At 53.9% G+C, this 18,703-nt stretch overlaps 1 protein-coding gene across 6 annotated transcripts in view; it reads left to right on the top strand.

The window, feature by feature from the left end:
• The window catches only part of CRTC1 (CREB regulated transcription coactivator 1), a 102,307-nt gene that overhangs the window by 22,143 nt on the left and 61,461 nt on the right, over positions 1-18,703 (top strand). Inside the window, exon 1 of one of the 6 annotated variants that reach the window (XM_033200058.1) lies at positions 5,787-5,952. The exons of the other annotated variants lie outside the window; for them this stretch is intronic. The gene's annotated coding sequence lies outside the window, so the exon portion shown is untranslated. Of the gene's footprint in view, positions 1-5,786; positions 5,953-18,703 lie in introns of those variants that run through there. 6 annotated transcript variants of the gene reach the window in all.

The raw sequence follows: 18,703 nt of genomic DNA, 5'->3' as shown, positions 1-18,703 counted from the left end.
AGATACCAGCTCACTCACTGCAAGCTCTGCCTCCCGAGTTTATGCCATTCTCCTGCCTCAGCCTCCCGAGTAGCTGGGACTACAGGCGCCCGCCACGTCGCCCGGCTAGTTTTTTGTATTTTTTAGTCGAGACGGGGTTTCACCATGTTAGCCAGGATGGTCTCGATCTCCTGACCTCGTGATCCGCCCGTCTTGGCCTCCCAAAGTGCTGGGATTACAGGCTTGAGCCACCGTGCCCGGCCGATATGTGTAATTGTATGTTTAATTTTTTTTTTTTTTTTTGAGGCGGAGTCTCACTCTGTCGCCCGGACTGGAGTGCAGTGGCCAGATCTCAGCTCACTGCAAGCTCCGCCTCCCGGGTTTACGCCATTCTCCTGCCTCAGCCTCCCGAGTAGCTGGGACTACAGGCGCCCACCACCTCGCCCGGCTAGTTTTTGTATTTTTAGTAGAGACGGGGTTTCACCGTGTTAGCCAGGATGGTCTCGATCTCCTGACTTCGTGATCCGCCCGTCTCGGCCTTCCAAAGTGCTGGGATTACAGGCTTGAGCCACCGCGCGCGGCCTGTATGTTTAATTTTTTTTGAGATGGAGTTTTGCTCTGCCGCCCATGCTGGAGTGCAGTGGTGCAATCTCATCTCACTGCATCCTCCGCCTCCCGGGTTCAATCAATTCTGCCTCAGCCTTCTGAGTGGCTGGGATTACAGGCGCGTGCCACCACACTTGGCTAATCTTTTGTGTTTTTAATGGAGATGGGGTTTCACCATGTTCGGCAGGGTGGTCTCGAACTCCTGACCTCAGGTGATCTGCCTGCCTTGGCCTCCCAAAGTGCTGGGATTACAGGCGTGAGCCACCACGCCCAGCCAGCATGTTTAATTTTTTGTGGAACTGCCACACTCTTCTCTGTAGTGGCTATACCATTTTAGGTTCCTTCCAACGGTGCATAAGGATTTTAATTTCTCCGTATCCTCAATAACACTTGTTATTTTCTGACTTTTCGATAGTAGCCATCCTAATGTGTACTACTAATCCTAATATCATTTTTTTTCTGCAAAAAATGGTATTTTGATAGAGATTGTGGTTTTGGTTTGCATTTCCCTAATGATTAATGATGTTGAGCATCTTTTCATGTGCTTCTTGGCCATTTGTCTGTCTTTGGAGAAATGTGTATTCAAATCCTGTGCCCTTTTCCTGCTCCTCTCTCTCTCCCTTTTTTTTTTTTTTTTTTTTGGTGCTTTTTAGTATATTCATACTTTATCTATTTTTAAATTGGGTTGTTTTTCTTTTTGCACGTGGAGATCCTGTTTTCCCAGAGCTATCTGTTGAAAAGACCATCCTTTCCCCATTGAATAGTTTGGCACCCTTCTTGAAAATCACTTGACCATATATGTGACAGTTTATTTCTGGGCTTTCTATTCTATTCCATTGGTTTTTTTTGTTTGTTTTTTTGAGACAGAGTCTTGTTCTGTCTCCCAGGCTGGGGTACAGTGGCGCAATCTTGGCTCACTGCAACCTCCTCCTCCCAGGTTGAAGCAATTCTCCTGCCTTAGCCTCCTGAGTAGCTGGGATTACAGGTGCCTATCACCACACCCAGCTAATTTTTGTATTTTTAGTAGAGACGGGGTTTCACCATGTTGACCAGGCTGGTCTCGAATTCCTGACCTCAGAGGATCCCCACGCCTTGGCCTCCCAAAGTGCTGGGATTATAGGTGTCTGGCCCCATTGGTCTTTATGTTTCTCTTTATGCCAGTATCATACTCTTTTGATTACTGTAGTTTTGTAGTTAAGTTTTGAAATCAAGAAGTGTGAGTCAGGCTGGGTGCGGTGGCTCACGCCTGTAATCCCAGCACTCTGGGAGGCCGAGGTGGGCGGATCACGAGGTCAGGAGATCAAGACCATCCTAGCTGACACAGTGAAACTCCGTCTCTACTAAAGAATACAAAAAGTTAGCTGGGCGTGGTGGCAGGCGCCTGTAGTCCCAGCTAATCGGGAGGCCGAGGCAGGAGAATGGCGGGAACCCGGGAGGCGGAGCTTGCAGTGAGCCGAGATCGCGCCACTGCACTCCAGCCTGGGTGACAGAGCGAGACTCCGTCTCAAAAAAAAAAAAAGAAGTGTGAGTCTTCCAATTTCATTCTTTTTCTATATTGTCTTGGCTATTTGAGGTTTTTTGAGATTCCGTATCAATTTTAGGGTGGATTTTTTTCTATTTCTGCAAAAAAGGATATTTTGATAGGGATTGTGGTTTTGGTTTGCATTTCCCTAATGACTAGTGCTGTTGAGCATCTTTTCATGTGCTTATTGGCCATTTGTGTGTCTTTGGAGAAATGTTTATTCAAGTCCTTTGCCCTTGTTTTGTAGGGCCTTTTAGTATATTCACATTTTGACTTTTTAAATTGGGTCGTTTTTCTTTTTGTTGGTGGGTTGTAAGAGTTCTTTATATAGTCTAGATATTGATCCCTTATCATCTATATGATTCGCAAATATTTTCTCTCGTTCCGTGGGAATGGGGCCTTTCATTCTGTTGATTACGTCCTTTGATGCACAAGTGTTTTTAATTTTGGCAGCATCCAATTTATGTATTTTTTCTTTTGTTGCTTGTGCTTTTGGTGTCAGATCCAAGAAATTATTGCCAAATCCAGTGTTATGAAGCTTTTCCTCTGTTTTCTTCCAAGAGTTTTATAGTTTTAGTATATATAGTTTTAGCTTTTATGGTTTTAGTTATAGAATTACAGTTTTAGTTTTTTACTTTTATAGTTTTAGCTTTAGATCTTTGATCCGTCTTGAGTTAATTTTTGTATATGGTGTTAGGTCAGGGCACAGCTTCATTCTTTCGCATGTGGAGATCTTGTTTTCCCAGAGCTGTTTTGTTGAAAAGACCGTCCCTTGCCCGTTGAATGGTTTGGCACCCTTGTTGAAAATCACTTGACCATATATGTTTATTTCTGGGCTTTCTATTCTATTCCATTGGTCTTGATATCTGTCTTTATGTCAGTACCACACTGTTTTGAATACTGTAGCTTTGTAGTTAAGTTTTGAAGTCATGAAGTGTGAGTCCTCCAATTTGGTTCTTTTTCAAGATTGTCTTGTCTTTTTCAGATTCCTTGAGATTCCATGTGGATTTTAGGGTGGATTTTTTTCTATTTCTTCAAAAAATGGTATTTTAGTAGGGATTCCATTGAATCTAGACTGCTTTGGGTAGTACTGCCACCTCTAAAATATTAAGTTGTGGCCAGGCGCAGTGGTTCACGCCTGTAATCCCACCACTTTGGGAGGCCAAGGCAGGAGGATCACTTGAGCCCAGGAGTTCAAGACCAGCCAGGGCAACATAGTCAGATCTGTCTCTATTTCAAACAACAGCAACAAAAAGAAGTCACGCTCTCCTCCTCCCAGCTATGTGACCCTGGGCAAGCCCATAATTGGCCCATGCCTCAGTTTCCCTGTCTGTAAGATGTGCCGTGAAGGGGGTTAACTCTGTCAATGCATGAACAGTCTTCAGGACTGTAGCTCGCACAGGTAGTGCTCCATGAAGGGAGCCATGTTTGCTGAGAGGGCTGCCTGGAGGAGGAGAGCTCTGTAGTGGGGCGTTAGGGGTGAGGTCCGAGTTGCTGGTGTAAGAGGTGGGTAGGGAAGGAAAGGGTCTTTGGGTGGGGGAGGAACAGCATATATGGAGGCCCAGAGGCCTAGAGGAGGCCGGGAGGGAGGAAGGAGAGAGGAGACCCAGATCTGGAAGGGCCTGAGAGCCAAGCTGGGGAGCTTGAACGTGATCTCACAGCCAGCTACAGGGTGGGGAGGGGTGGGCCAGGATCAGCTTTGAGCTTTAGGAAAGGCTAGAGAAAAGATGGTGGGGTTGGTGAGGAGAACAGAGGAGGGAGGTGTGGGTCCTGGAGGGGCTCAGGAACTGCAGAGGAGAGGTGACCCCAGACTGCCCTTATCAGGGTGCCCGAGAGAGGAACGGGGCCACCCCGGGTTTCTGGCTTCAACTTCAGTGTCAGGAAGATCGTGGCTCTGTCTGCCAGGGCCAGGTGCATTGGGCACGTGAGATGGGGGAATTGGGGCCACGACGAGCCTGGCAAGGGGCTACTGGGCTGGAGGAGTCTCCTGGGGCATCTCAGGGAATATTTTGGAAGCAGGGCTGGGGTGGCACTTGGGAGTTAGTTGGCAATAAGGAGTGACGTGAGAAACACAGAGGCCGAATCCTCTGAGAGCCAAGTTTGAGGGGCAGACGGAGCGTGGGGACCGAAGTCAGGGCTCCTGCGGCACCGGCCCTTCCTGTCCCACCGCTGTTCGGGACCCTGTGGTATCTTCCGTGGATGCTGGCCCTGCCCCCAGCTGAGCGGTGCCCAGAAGCAGGAGGACCCTGGTTTCCCACCCCTACTTGGCCACCCTGCCCTCATACCAGCGTCCCACACCGTGGCAAGCCCAGAGCTGTGCTCAGTTCAGGCAGCCATGTGGCCACCCTGGCAGCTCCTCCCTTCTGCTCCCTGCTGCCCTGTCCTCCATGGGGTGCTGTCTCTAGACCCGGGAGGAAGGCCGAGGGGAAGGCGTCATGGGTGCAGTGGGTAAATGTCCGCCCAGTACCTCCTCTGAGCCCGCGTGGCGCCCGGAGGTGCAGGGTCCCGGGGCTGTTCCTGGAGCAGCAGGTGCCAGGCATGGCATGGGAGGAGCCTCGTGGAGCCCAGAGACACAGGTGCACCTGGCAGTGGGCACAGCAACTGCAGAGGCTTGGTGTTGGCAGGGTGCACATGAGGAGGTAGTAGCCAAGGGGACAGGGCCTCCCAGTCTGGTGCTCATGGCCTCCCTCACACAGGGACCACCTTTCCCCTCACCTGGCCCCTCATCCTCTGTCCTGATGTCCCCTCATGTGCCTTTTTATGCACACCTTACCCCCACACCTAACCCTCAGGCAGCGGGAGAAGGGCTGCAGCAGTGGGGTGTGGCTCCTGGCGCAAGGAACAGGCCAGGTAGCAGGAGCCAGGACAGCTTCAGTGGGAGAAGCCTCCAGGCCCAACTTGGGGCCTGAACAGAAAGGAGGGAGACGGCAGGGTAAGAAGGGCAGTATCTGCCTGGGGCTGAGAGGGAGCAGAGAGGGCGTCTGAGGGTGGCTGGGGGCTGTGTCTGAGCAAGGCCTTGGATGGGAGTTGGGATGAGCCTCTGTACCTGCGGACACCCCTCCTGAGGTCCTCTGGGAAGCTGGCAGTGCACCTAGGACTCCACCTGGGGGAGATGGGTCCCGTCTGCCCTGGACGGGCTTCCTCATGCTGGGACCCCCAGCCTGGAATGCAGCCAGGATCAGGAGCCCTGAAGTTAGGACCTGAGGGCTCCGAGGGCCGAGGCCTGGGACAGGCCTGGGACGTCCCCCGCCATGGATGGGCTGCTGCTCCCATGTTGCCTGCCCTGCCCTGGCCCCTTGGTCCTGCCTCCTCCAGCAGCAATGACTCGGCCGCAGGGAGGGCAGCTCAGGTCACTCCTGGTTAAATCCTTCCGGTGGCTTCTTGTCCCACCCAGGGTGGGGTCCCACAAGGCTCAGCTCTCTTGAGGCTCTGAGCCCGCCAGGCCCCCCATCAACTTCTTTGCCCACCCTGGCTTCCTTGGCGGGCCCCTGTCATGGTCACTGTGTGACCCCAGGGCCTTTGTGCTCACGGGGCCTCCTGCCTGGAGTGCTCTTCCCAGGTCCAGCGTCACCTCCTTGGCCACCTTCCTCCCACTCCATTTCCGGCTTGCTTTCTGCATAGCCCCACTCACTCGGAAATCCCCCACTTCCTTCCTCCATCTACCCACCCAGCTGCCCGGCCCATGCCCGTCTGAGTTAGCACAGCTTATCCTGGGCCATCAAGGACTTGTGGCTTCCCTTCCTATGGACTCCCTGTGCCTCGACGTCCCTCCCTGGCCTCCCATCCTACTGCCTGGGGGCAGTGCCTGGCCAGCAGATCCGTCTTGAAAGGGACCATCCCTCCGGGTGAGCTGGACATGCAGGGTTTTCTGGGGCTGCTGGATGGGGTGGGAGCCAGGAGCCAGTGTGAGTGGGCGGCCGGCTGGGCTCCTGGCCGTGTTTAGCTGTTCGCTCCCATGGGGGCTTTGGGTCAGAGGGTAGCGAGGGTCACACCCTCAAGCACCCTAGACTGTTTATTTTTTACATTTATTTTTATTTTTTATTTTTACTTTTTTGAGACAGTCTCACTCTGTCGCCCAAGCTGGAGTGTAGTGGCTCGATCTCGGCTCACTGCAACCTCCGCCTTTGGGGTTCAAGTGATTCTCCTACCTCAGCTACCCCAGTAGCTGGGATTACAGGCACCCACTACTGTGCCCAGCTAATTTTTGTATTTTACTAGAGATGGGATTTGGGTTTCGCCATGTTGCCCAGGCTGATCTCGAACTCCTGACCTCAAGCGATCCACTGCCTTGGCCTCCCAAAGTGCTGGGATTGCAGGTGTGAGCCACTGTACCTGGCCTCACCCTTGACTGTTTAGAAAGCCCATGCCCAGGCTTGGCCAGTCACCCCTCTTTCTTCTCCCTGTCCCACCCCATAGTGCCCCCTCCTCAGGGCTTTGTAGGCCTCCAGCTGATGGGGAGTCCACTGTGGCCAGGGCTGCTAACAGTTAACTGCTGGATGAGCTGCAGTGAATTTCCTTGGGGTTTTGGCTCAGGGTGAGACCCGCATTCCCAGCTTTGCTTGGTCACATGCGGCATCCTAGCGCTGAACCTTCCCGTCCCAGGTGGCCCACTTCCCAGGGAGGGGCCTGGGAGGACTTCTTGGTCTGGGGCTGGCGGGGGCGTCCTTCCCTCCAGGCCTTGGGTCAGCCCATGCAGCTGCCGATCCAGAGTGAGGGGCAGTGGGACGTGTTGGCCTTGGCGGCCCCAGGGCCGCCTTGGAGGGGAGCATGAGGGCACCGATCCTGCGCCTCCGTGCCTGGGCTGGGCGGGAGCTGGGGATGCATCCATCGCCTGCCAGGAATCCAGGCCCTGAGTTGTCGGCACTTCCAGCATTTCAGGAGAAGCCAAGCAATTCTGATGTTTAAGTTAACTTAAAAAAAAGAGTAACAGTTGGCCACCAGTTTGCATTTTTATAAAAATGCTTCTCAGACCTCAGGAAGGCCACAGCTGCAGCCGGCCACGCTCCTGCTCCTGCCTGCCAGGTTACAGGCTCTGACGTGGGCCCGAGAGCCTCTGGGCTGTAGTGGGTGGGGCAGCCGCGCAGGTCCTGGGGTGGGTGCCGGGCAGTTCCGCCCATTCCCGGCTGTCTTGGGAGGGGGTGTGTGATGGCTGAGAAGCTTATGGCCAAGGGTCTTGGATCAGCAGCTGACGTCCTCTTCCTTATACACATGTGGGGCTGTGGTGGCTTCCTGGTTAGAAGGCACTAGGGTGGTCTACTTTAGGCCCCTCCACCCACCCCCACACTGCCAGAACCTTGGGTATACTTTTTATTTCTCCTTTATACTTTTTTCACCGAGATAAAATACATATAACATAAAAATTAGCCTTTATTTAATTTTTTGAGACAGGGTTTTGCTCTGTTGCCCAGGCTGGAGTACAGTACTTCTGTCCCAGCAGCCTCGATATCCAGACTGAAGTGATCCTGTCACCTCAGCCTCCCAAGTAGCTGGGATTACAGGTGTGTACCACCATGGCCAGCTAATTTTTAAAATTTTTTGTGGAGATGGGTCTCACCATATTACCCAGGCTGGTCTGAAACCCCTTCCTGGGCTCAAGCCATCCTCCTGCCTCAGCCTCCCAAAGTGCTGGGATTACAAGCATGAGCCACTGTGCCTGGCCCAATTAGACATCTGTTTGGTTGTTTGTTTTTGAGACAGGAGCTCACTCTGTCGTCCAGGCTGGAGTTCAGTGGCGTGATGTTGGTTCACTGCAGCCTCTGCCTCCCAGGTTTAAGTGATTCTCCCACCTCAGCCTTCCTGGTAGCGAGATTACAGGCACCCACCACCACACCCAGCTAATTTTTTTGTATTTTTAGTAGAGATAGGGTTTCACCATGTTGGGTAGGCTGGTCTAGAACTCCTGACCTCAGGTGATCTGCCTGCCTTGGCCTCCCAAAGTGCTGGGATTATAGGCATAAGCCACCATACCCAGCCCTAATTAGCCACGTTAAAGTATGCAATTTAGTGGCATTTAGTACCTTCTCAATATTGTGCAGTGATCACCTCTACCCGGCTCCAGAACATTTCATCCCCCCTAAAAGAGACCCCTCTTAGCTGGGCGCAGTTGCTCATTCCTGTAATCCCAGCACTTTGGGAGGCCAAGGTGGGCAGATCGCTTGAGGTCAGGAGTTTGAGACCAGCCTGGCCAACATGGCAAAACTCTGTCTCTACTAAAAATACAAAAATTAGCTAGACGTGGTGGCATACACCTGTAATCCTAGCTACCTGGGAGGCTGAGGCAGGAGAATGGCTTGTACCTGGGAGGTGGAGGCTGCAGTGAGCCGAGATCGTGCCACTGCATTCCAGGCTGCGTGATGGAGCAAGACTCTGTCTCAAAAAAAAAAAAAAAAAAACCCCACCCCCTATCCCCATCAGCAGTTACTCCCCTTACCCTCCCCCGCCCCTGGCAGCCAGCAGTCTGCTTCCTGTCTCTATGGATTTGCCTGTTCTGGACATTTCAGATCAATGGAATCTGACACTATGTGGAATTTTGTGTCTGGCCTCTCTGTCAGCATCGTATCTTCAGGCTTCTTCCACATCGTAGCGTGGATAAGATGAGTGCTTCATTCCTTTCCATGGCAGAATAGCATTCTGCTGTATGGATGGAGCACATCTGGCTGAAGCGCATTCTGCTGTATGGATGGAACACATTCTATTCATCCACTTGTCTGTTGATGGGCATTTGGCCTGTTTCCACATTTTGGCTATTACGAACAGAGCTGCATGGACATGTGTGTTGCAGGGTTTGTGTGGACGCTATCTTCAGTTCTCTTGGGTCTATACTGAGGACTGGAATTGCGGGATCATGCAGAGACTCTGGGTTTAACTGTTTGAGTAGTGGCCGGGCTGTCTTCCCGGAGTAGACCGGTTTTGTAGGCTCCTCTTCCATGTTCTCTGCTGTGACCCTTCTGTGGGAGCTGAGGCCCTGCACTCTTAGGCGTCCTCCTTATGCCCCTCCTCCCTCCAATGTTTCTGGGCCTGTTGTTGGGGTTTGTGGTGTTTCTGTACAGCTCTGCAGAGGCCAGGCTCACCGCCGGCTGGCCTTAGCTCAGGGTACAGGTTCGTGTTGGCTGGGATTCCTGCCCAGGTCCATTTGGAATATTCCACTTGTGCGTGAAACAAAGGCCCAAGGATATTAAGTGGCGTGCCCAGGCACAGAGCCCCTTTCTGTACACCCAGCTGCACACGAGGGGAGGAGCTGACATCCTGAAAGGCCGCACAGAGGTGGGAGCTTGAGGACACAGCCCTGTAATGTCTGCTGGGGTGAGCCCTGCACCACCGGCAGCCCTCTTCCTAGCCTGGTGGGTAGAGCTGTGTTGGGAGGGCCTGCGAGTGTGGAAACCTATGCTAAAAATAGCAGCCACATGCCTCCTGTGGGCGGCCCACGCTCACCTCTCCTGGCACCCTAGTTTGCCTGGAAGCAGCAGGGTGGGAGGGTACGCTGGGCGCCACGCAAGCCCATACTGTCCTTTCACATATGCATGAGGCTGGGTGAGCCATGCACACCCAAGGCCACCCTCCACAGCACTGTATCCCAAGCTAGGGTTTGGGGTGCCCCAGAAATCAGCAGGAATCAGAACAGCTCCATTTGCAGGAAGACATGATAGTGCACATGCAGCCGTGACACGGTATCCCCAGTGGGTCCGGGAAGGCGCACTCCATCCACCTGCTATTTGCTTTGCAACAAAACTAACGCTCTTTTTTTTTTTAAGACGGAGTCCTGCTCTGTCACCTAGGCTGGAGTACAGTGGCATGATCTTGGCTCACTGCAACCTCCGCCTTCTGGGTTTAAGCAATTTTCCTGCCTCAGCCTCTTGAGTAGCTGGGATTATAGGCATGCGCCACAACACCCGGCTAGTTTTTGTATTTTTAGGAGAGAGGGGGTTTCACCATGTTGGCCAGACTGGTTTCGAACTCCTGACCTCGTGATCTGCCCGCCTTGGCCTCCCAAGTGCTGGGATTACAGGTGTGAGCCACCACACTCGGCCTAAAACTAATGCTCATTAAACAGACAAGAGCAACTTCCCGTCCACCAGTCAGATGTGGCTACTGGCCAGCTTGTGCTCTGATCGCCAGAACGGTCTCTCCAGAGCGTTCTCATTTCAGCATGGCAGGTTAGGAACTGAGGTGTCATTCTCACCCCCAAATGTTGATGACCCCCAGGGAACCTCCAGCCTCCTGGCCACATCCCGCTGTCTGCACCCTGAATATTGGGGCCTGTATACTCCCTTGCCCTCCCTCTGCCCTTTGAGGGGCCTCTCCTGCCCGCACTGGGCTCTGGGGCCTGCAGCTCCCAGCCTGGGCTTTGGGAAGGGTTTCTGTGCTTGTTCAGGGGCCTTTCAAGCACAGTTTTTGTTGGTGTCCTGGGGCTGCCGCTACAAATGACCACAAAATCTGGTGGCTTAAGAAACAGAAATGTACACTCCCCCAGTTCTGGAGGCCAGAAGTCCAAGATCAAGGTGTGGGCAAGGTTGACTCTATCTGTAGAAGGCTCTAGGGGCGGATCCCTCCTGCCTCTGGGGGCTCCAGGCGCTCCTTGGCTTGTGGCCGCATCACTCCAGTCTCTGACTCTGTCTTCACCTGGCCTGTGTGTCTGTGTCTCTTTCCCCTTCTCCTCTCTCTTTTTTTTTTTTTTTTTTTTTTTGAGGCAGAGACTCTCTCTGCCACCCAGGTGGGGGTGCAATGGTGCCATCTTGGCTGACTGCAACCTCCAACTTCCGGGTTCAGGCAGTTCTGCTGCCATAGTCTCCCGAGTAGCTGGGATTACAGGTGCACGCCACCACGCCCAGCTAATACCCCTTCTCTTCTCTTGTAAAGACCCTTGCCATTGGATTAGGGCCCACCCTACTCCAACATGACCTTAACTTAATTATAGCTGTGAACACCTTTTTTTTTTTTTTTTTTTTGAGACGGAGTCTGGCTCTGTCGCCCAGGCTGGAGTGCAGTGGCCGGATCTCAGCTCACTGCAAGCTCCACCTCCCGTGTTCCCGCCATTCTCCTGCCTCAGCCTCCCGAGTAGCTGGGATTACAGGCGCCCGCCACCTCGCCCGGCTAGTTTTTTGTATTTTTTTTTAGTAGAGACGGGGTTTCACCGTGTTAGCCAGGATGGTCTCAATCTCCTGACCTCGTGATCCGCCCGTCTCGGCCTCCCAAAGTGCTGGGATTACAGGCTTGAGCCACCGCGCCCGGCCTATAGCTGTGAACACCTTATTTCCAAGTAAGTTCCCATTCCAGGTGCCGGGGGTCAGGACTTGGACATACCTTTCTAGGAGTACGTCCCACAACAGAGAGTAAGTACTGTGGTGCTGGCCCCATGCTCAGCAGGGAGCTGCAGCCACCCCTCAGCCACCTGTGGCCCCAGGGACGGGCCTGTCCTCCCCTTTTCCCCTGCTTCTCAGTGTGTGGACATCATGATGCTTTTGCTTTCATCATTTGTGTGATCATGTCTTGGAACCAAGTGCTATTTGCACGTGCAGGTGGGCTCCCAGGCCCGGGGTCTCTCTGAGTTGGCCTGTTTAGAGGTTTGTCCCAGCCAAGGGGCCCATCTGGCTGAACCCACCCTTCTCAGGGCCGCATTCCGTTTCCCTGTTGACTTTGCTGCGGTCCATGCTTGTTCCTGCCGCTGTTTGCGGTTGGCTGCTGTTTGGAGCTGCCTCCAGCATTCCTGCACCCAAAGCCTGGGACAGGTGTACGTTTATGTGCTGGCAGCTGGGGGGTGGAGGGGTGTTGCCAAAGAGCGGGGATGCTGAGAATGGGCCCCATGCGGGGCTGCAGGTGGGGAGGGATGCCTTCAGGACTCCCAGAGTCACTGGTGGCATGTGCTCCCTGCTGCCCTGCCCAGTGCCCCGCTGTGGGGACCCTGTAGTGAGTGCAGCAGCCACAGCCCATCCATGGTGGGGGGTGTGGTCTTTGGGTGGGGACATGAGCCTGAGGGTCACTGTTGGAAGTGGGGCAAGAATGTGGCTCCTGCATGACTCTTTTTTTTTTTGAGACGGAGTCTTGCTCTGTCGCCCAGGCTGGAGTGCAGTGGCACGATCTCGGCTCACTGCAATCTCTGCCTCCCAGGTTCAAGCAGTTCTCTGCCTCAGCCTCCCGAGTAGCTGGGATTACAGACATCTGCCACCACGCCTGGCTAATTTTTGGAATTTTAGTAGATACGGGGTTTCACCATGTTGGCCAGGCTGCTCTCAAACTCCTGACCTCATGATCCACCCACCTTGGCCTCCCAAAGTGCTAGGATTACAGGTGTGAGCAACTGCGCCTGGCCGGCTCCTGCATGACTCTTAGCCCAGGCGTAGCCCAGCAGGCATTAGTGTGTGGAGAGGGCGTGGCCAGGATAGGGGCCGGTGAGTAGAGCATGCTGTGGGGTCTTTCCTTTAGAGCTGGAGTGACCTGCTCAGATGGGAAGTTTGGAGAGACTCCAGCTGAGTGGTTTGGGGGCCACAGGGTTAACTTGAGACCCCAGTAGGAGGCTTCTGTATTTGTCCAGGCAAGAGACAATGTGGCTTGGGCCAGAGTGAGGACAGAAGAGGCGACAGGGCAGAAGAGGCGCTGGGGCACGGGGGAGCCAGGTGGGGCATGGGGGTTCCTAAGGAAGGGCCAGGTTTGGGCAGGTGTGAATGTGCTCGTGTGCATGCAAGTGAGTGGGAGCTGGCACACACATCATGTGTGAGCGTACATGGACGTGTGTATGGTGTGGTGTGCATGCACACATATAAACAGGCATGCAGGCAGGACAGGATTGTGAGCCTGTGTGTTTGCATGTGAGCATGTGTGCATGCACGTGCATGAATTTGTTGATAGATACAGTGTGACTATGTGCATGGCTGTGAGTGTGCACACATGTGACTGGGTACATGTGTGTGAATACCTGTGATGTCTGTACAGCCTCCCTGGGAGGGTGACTGGTGCTGGGCTGGAGACATGAGTTCGGGGAGCCTTGAGTGAGGGGTGATGGTGACACTCCCAGCGTGGGGCTGAGAGGGGGTTGCTGGGCTTGGGAGTGGAGGGCCCAGGGGAAGGCTTTCCCCCAGCACCCTCTCCCAGGGTCTTCAGGCTGTGTGGGAGCCAGGACTGGGTCTGTCTTCTTGTGGCCTCTGTCCCTGGTGCAGTAAAGACCACTGGGTGATGGCCCTTGGGGTCAAGGGCAGCCCTGGAGCCCTTGCCATAGATGCTGAGCTGGAGCGGGGCTGCCACGGCATACTGTTCAGGGGCCAGTCCCTCCCCTCCGGAGCCAATTGCCTCAAACACTGTGCCCGCAGAAGGGTCGTAGTGCTCACTCACAGGAGCCTGTGTTTCTGCCTGTGTGTGGGGCACTGAGGCCCAGAGAGGTGGCCACCAGCTTGGATGCAGGACCCCTGGGCTCAAACACTGCTCTCCAGCCTCAGCCTACAGTAAGTGGGGGCAGGACTGGAGGATGCAGCTCAGAGAGGAGGGTGCAGGGTTCCGGGGTGGGCCGAATGCCGGGCGGGAGCAGAGCAGGGCCTCTCGCAGGACGGTTTCGCTTGCCAGCCCTGGTCAAGGCAGCAGTGGTTTCCAGACACGGGGCTGTGTGTGTGAGGCAGGAACAGCACAGGCAGAGGCCCCCTGGGGAGAGGGCCTTGGACAGCAGGAAGAAGACCTGGCAGTGGGGACAGGAGTGAGGGAGAAGAAAAAGACAGCAGGGCCTGGGCAGCCCTGTCATGGGCCGGCTTTGAATCTTACCTATCGGCAGGGCGCGGTGGCTCAAGCCTGTAATCCCAGCACTTTGGGAGGCCGAGACGGGCGGATCACGAGGTCAGGAGATCGAGACCATCCTGGCTAACAGGGTGAAACCCCGTCTCTACTAAAAAAATACAAAAAACTAGCCGGGCGAGGTGGCGGGCGCCTGTAGTCCCAGCTACTCGGGAGGCTGAGGCAGGAGAATGGTGTAAACCGGGAGGCGGAGCTTGCAGTGAGCTGAGATCCGGCCACTGCACTCCAGCCTGGGCGACAGAGCGAGACTCCGTCTCAAAAAAAAAAAAAAAAAAAAAAAAAAAGAATCTTACCTATCTATTGTTGAGGTGAACGCCACGTAAGATCCACCATCTGAAAGTGAACAGTTCCGTGACGTTCAGTGCATTCACAGTATTGTGCAGGCATCACAGCTATCTAGTTCCAGAACATTCTCATCATCAAAAGGAGACCTTGTCCCCATTAGCAGTCCCTCCCCTCCTCTCCTCCCCAGTCCCTGGCAGTTACTAATCTGCTTCCTGTCTCTGTGGATTTGCCTGTTCTGAGCATTTCACATCAATGGAATCTCACACTCTGTGGCGGTCTGTACTTGGCTTCTCTCATTCAGCGTTGCATGTTCAGGTTTATCCACGTTGTAGCATGGGTCAGTGCTTCTTTCCTTTTTTGTTGTTCCTCTTGAGACAGGGTCTCACTCTGTCACCCAGGCTGGAGTGCAGTGGTGCGATCACAGCTCATTGCAGCCTCCACCTCCTGGGCTCTATCCAACCTCACACCTCAGCCTCCCGAATAGCTGAGATTATAGGTGTGCACCACCATGTATGTCTGGCTAATTTTTTTTTTTTTTTTTTAAGAAATAGGCTTTTGCCATGTTGGCCAGTCTGCTCTCAAACTCCTGGCCTCAAGTGATCTTCCCTTCTCCACCTCCCAAAGCGCTGGGATTACAAGCATGAGCCACTGTGCCCAGCCTTCATTCCTTTTCATGGCTGAATCCTATTGCACTGTATGGACAGACCACAGTCTTATTCATTCATCCCTTGGCGCACACTTGGATTTTCCCACCTTTTGGCTATTGTCCATTGTGCTGGTGCACGCACTCACATATGATTGTCTTCGTTTCGGGGGCGTCTGCCCAGGAGCGGGATTGCTTGGTCATATAGCAGCTCAGCATGTCAGTTGTTGAGGAACCGCTACACGGATTGGGGGTTTATTTTAAATAGGATGGAAGCCTACTGGTGTATTTAAAACAGGAGCATGACACGATTTGAACTGAATTAATAAAGAGAAAAAAATGAAGGAGTCTCGGCGGCCACTTGCAGAGGGAGCAGGGAGGCCGGGGAGGAAGTCACACAGGTGTCTGGGTGCGAGATGACATGGCTATTTCTAGGGAGGGGGCTGACGACAGGCCCTGGAGGTCGAGCTGCTGGGAAGTGATCGTGGGAGTGACGAGGCAGGCAGAGGAAAGGGACACCTCCATCCTCTGTCCCTGCTTCCTCTACCCTGGTGGGTGCAGCCCCCAACTAGTAACCCTTCCTCTGGGCCTGGTCCTTCCCTACATCGTGTGCGCCCTCGGGGCAGTCCGAGTGTGGTACCTGGCCCAGAATGTGGCCTGAAGATGGTGAGACAGGCAAGGGCCGACCCCACTGGGTCCCTACGGCCTACAGCAGGTGCCACTTGGGACCCGACTAGGAGTTCGGGGGCCTGGGTGAAGCCTTTGGGACGGGGCTGTGAGGGCACTCGAGGGGGTACCAGGTGGGCCCTGGCAGGCCCAGGATCTGGCCTCCCAAATCACAAAATGACTTTTGGTGTTATGTAACTCCATAGTCAAGTTATGTCTAAAAAATGGAGCATAAAAGCTATTTTGGGCCCATGGTAATGAGGGCATGTCGCCTTTGTCTTAGCCGTCCTGGGGGGAGGCAGCGTCGAAAGAGCTGCTCAGAGAGGCGGGTTCAGCCCAGACCCCAAGCAAGCCCTGTGTCAGCAGGCAGACGCCGTTTTCAAAAATCATTTGTTCCGCCTCGACCGGAGGTGGCTCCTGGCAGATCGCCCTGCAGTGCTCAGAATCCCAGAGGCCTGCGGGCGGCTGACCCTGGGCGAGCAGGGCCGGGCCTCCTCCGCCGCATCTGGGATCTGACTTCCCTGAGGTTAGGTCCGGCACCTGTCAGAAACCAGGCCTGACATTTTCAAGATGGGCACAGGCCGCCTCCGGGGAGGCCCTAGGCACATCCATGTGGGCGGCGTCAGCATCGGGCTTCTTGCCCGAGACAGAGGGGCCGCTCTCCGGGAGGGAGACCCTGTTTCGAGCAGCCAGAATCCCCCGCCAGTGGTTTGTGTTATTCAGTTGGTGATAAGATTTTAAATTAAACTGCAAAGGATCTGTTCCCCCAGCTACAAATAGAGATGTGTGCTTGCACATTCCAGAAGCCAAGTGTGCACCGAGACGTGTGTTTTGAGTCAAGGTGGAGAAAAAGTGAGTTGGTTTTTTTTGTTTTGTTTTGTTTTTGAGATAGAGTCTCACTCTGTCTCCCAGGCTGATGTGTAGTGCCGCGACCTCGGCTCACTGCAGCCTCTGCCTCCCGGGTTCAAGCGATTATCCTGCCTCAGCCTCCCGAGTAGCTGGGATTACAGATGTGTGCCACCACCCCCGGCTAACTTTTGTATTTTCAGTAGAGACAGGGTTTCACCATGTTGGCCAGGCTGGTCTTGAACTCCTGACCTCAAGAGATCCACCTACCTTGGCCTCCCAAAGTGCTGGGATTGCAGGTGTGAGCCACCGCGCCCGGCCAAGTTTTGGAATTCCCTTTCTCTCTCTGCTCATGTACACTATGTGCACGCATGCATGGGGCGGTCTCTCTCTAATTATATATACTACGTGCACGCATGCATGGGGCCCTTTCTCTCTGCCCATGTACGCTGCGTACACACATGGATGGGGCCTCAGTCCTTCCTTTCTTGTTGGCTGCTGTGACAAATGACCACAAACTGGGTGTCTTAAAACAATAGAAATGTATTCAGTGCAGGTGTCAGCAGGGTTGGTGCCTGCAGGAGGATCCTTCCTGCCTCCTCCAGCTTCAGTGGCTCCAGGCCCTCTTTACATCACTTCAGTCTCTGCCTTCATTGTCATGTGGACAACTCCTTCCTCTCCCTGTGCCTGTCTTTGTCTCTTTTCTGAGGATACTAGTCATTGGATTTAGGGTGTATCCTACCTCAGTTCAACCTCATTTTTTTTTTTTTTTGAGATGGAGTCTTGCACTGTTGCCCAGGCTGGAGTGCAGTGGCGTGATCTCGGCTCACTGCAAGCTCCGTCTCCTGGGTTCACGCCATTCTCCTGCCTCAACCTCCTGAGTATCTGGGACTACAGGTGCCCGCCACCATGCCCGGCTAATTTTTTGTGCTTTTAGTAGAGATGGGGTTTCACTGTGTTAGTCAGGATGGTCTCGATCTCCTGACCTTGTGATCTGCCCACCTCGGCCTCCCAAAGTGCTGGGATTACAGGTGTGAGGCCACTGCACCCGGCCTTTTTTTTTCTTTTTAAGACAAGGTCTCACTCTGTTGCCCAGGCTGGAGTGCAGTGGCACAATCAGCTCACTGCAACCTCTGCCTCCTGCAGTCCACCTGCCTTGGACTCCCAAAGTGCTGGGATTACAGGCGTGAGCCACTGTACCTGGCCTTGACCTCATCTTAACTGATGACATCTGCAAAGACCCTCTCTCCAAATATGGTCACATTCACAGATCGAGGGGTTAGGACATGGTTGTGTGTTTCCAGGGTACCCAGCAACCACAGCAGACATTCTGCCATGTCCATAGTCACTGGCCCTTACTGAGGTCCCCCAGCCTCTTCTGGTCTGCCCAGGAGGTGCCGTGACATACTCCACCCCATGATCCAGCACATGGGAGTACCTGGGTCACTGTGCAGCCGGGGTCTCAGCAGAGGCCAGAGTCTGCCGTGATTCGCCAGGGGCTGTGGGTTTTGGGGACATGCACCGGAGACCCCCACACCTATGCATCCGCTGACTAAGTCCCAGCCCCGCTGCCATCCTACCAGGGAGAGCTTGCAACCCTGAGCATGAGACGAGAAAACACGCCAAGCAGTTACCAAGGTGTCCGGGGCCCCTTGGCTGGGGAGAGGACACCTGGGGTGTGGACACAGGCCACAGGAATGCCAGGTGCCTCCCAGCCAGCTTCAGAGATGCTGGTGGAGTGGATTGGAGAGTGTCCCCCAGACATATGCGCCCATGTCCTAAGTCCTGGAACCTGTGACTGTGGCCTTCTGTGGAAAAAATATCTTTGGGGGTGTGATGAAGTGAAAGACCTTGAGATGAGATCATCTTGGATTTAGGATCGGCCCCGAATCCCATGACCGGTGTCCTTATTTAAAGAGGAGAAGACACAGGCATACAGCCAGAAGGCCACGTGATGAAGGAGGCAGAGGCCAGAGTGATGCGGCCACAAGCCAGGGAGGCCAAGGACAGCCACCAGTGTTTGAATGGATGTGACGTTCACGTAACATAAAATTAAGCATTTTAGAGTATGCTGTGGTGGCATGTAGCACAGTCCCAGTGCTGTGCAGCTTTCACTTCTGTCTGCGCCCAGAACATTTCCATCTCCCCAGAGGGAGACCTCGTCCTGCAGGCAGTCACTCCCCATTTCCACCCCCAGCCCCTGGCAACCACTAATCTGTCTCTGTGACTTTGCATGTTCTCGACATTTCATATCAATGGAAATCTCACACCATGTGGACTTTTGTGTCTGGCCTCTGTCACTCAGCATCATGTCTTCGAGGTTTGTCCATGCTGTAGGATGAATCAATGCTACAATCATTTTTTTTTTTTTTTTTTAAGACAGG

The sequence above is a fragment of the Trachypithecus francoisi genome, unplaced genomic scaffold, assembly GCF_009764315.1.
Source record: "Trachypithecus francoisi isolate TF-2019V2 unplaced genomic scaffold, Tfra_2.0 Lachesis_group5, whole genome shotgun sequence".
In the NCBI taxonomy this organism is placed as follows: Eukaryota; Metazoa; Chordata; class Mammalia; order Primates; family Cercopithecidae; genus Trachypithecus; species Trachypithecus francoisi.
Note: the sequence above shows the minus strand (reverse complement) of the source record. Positions and strands in the feature narration are given on the sequence as shown.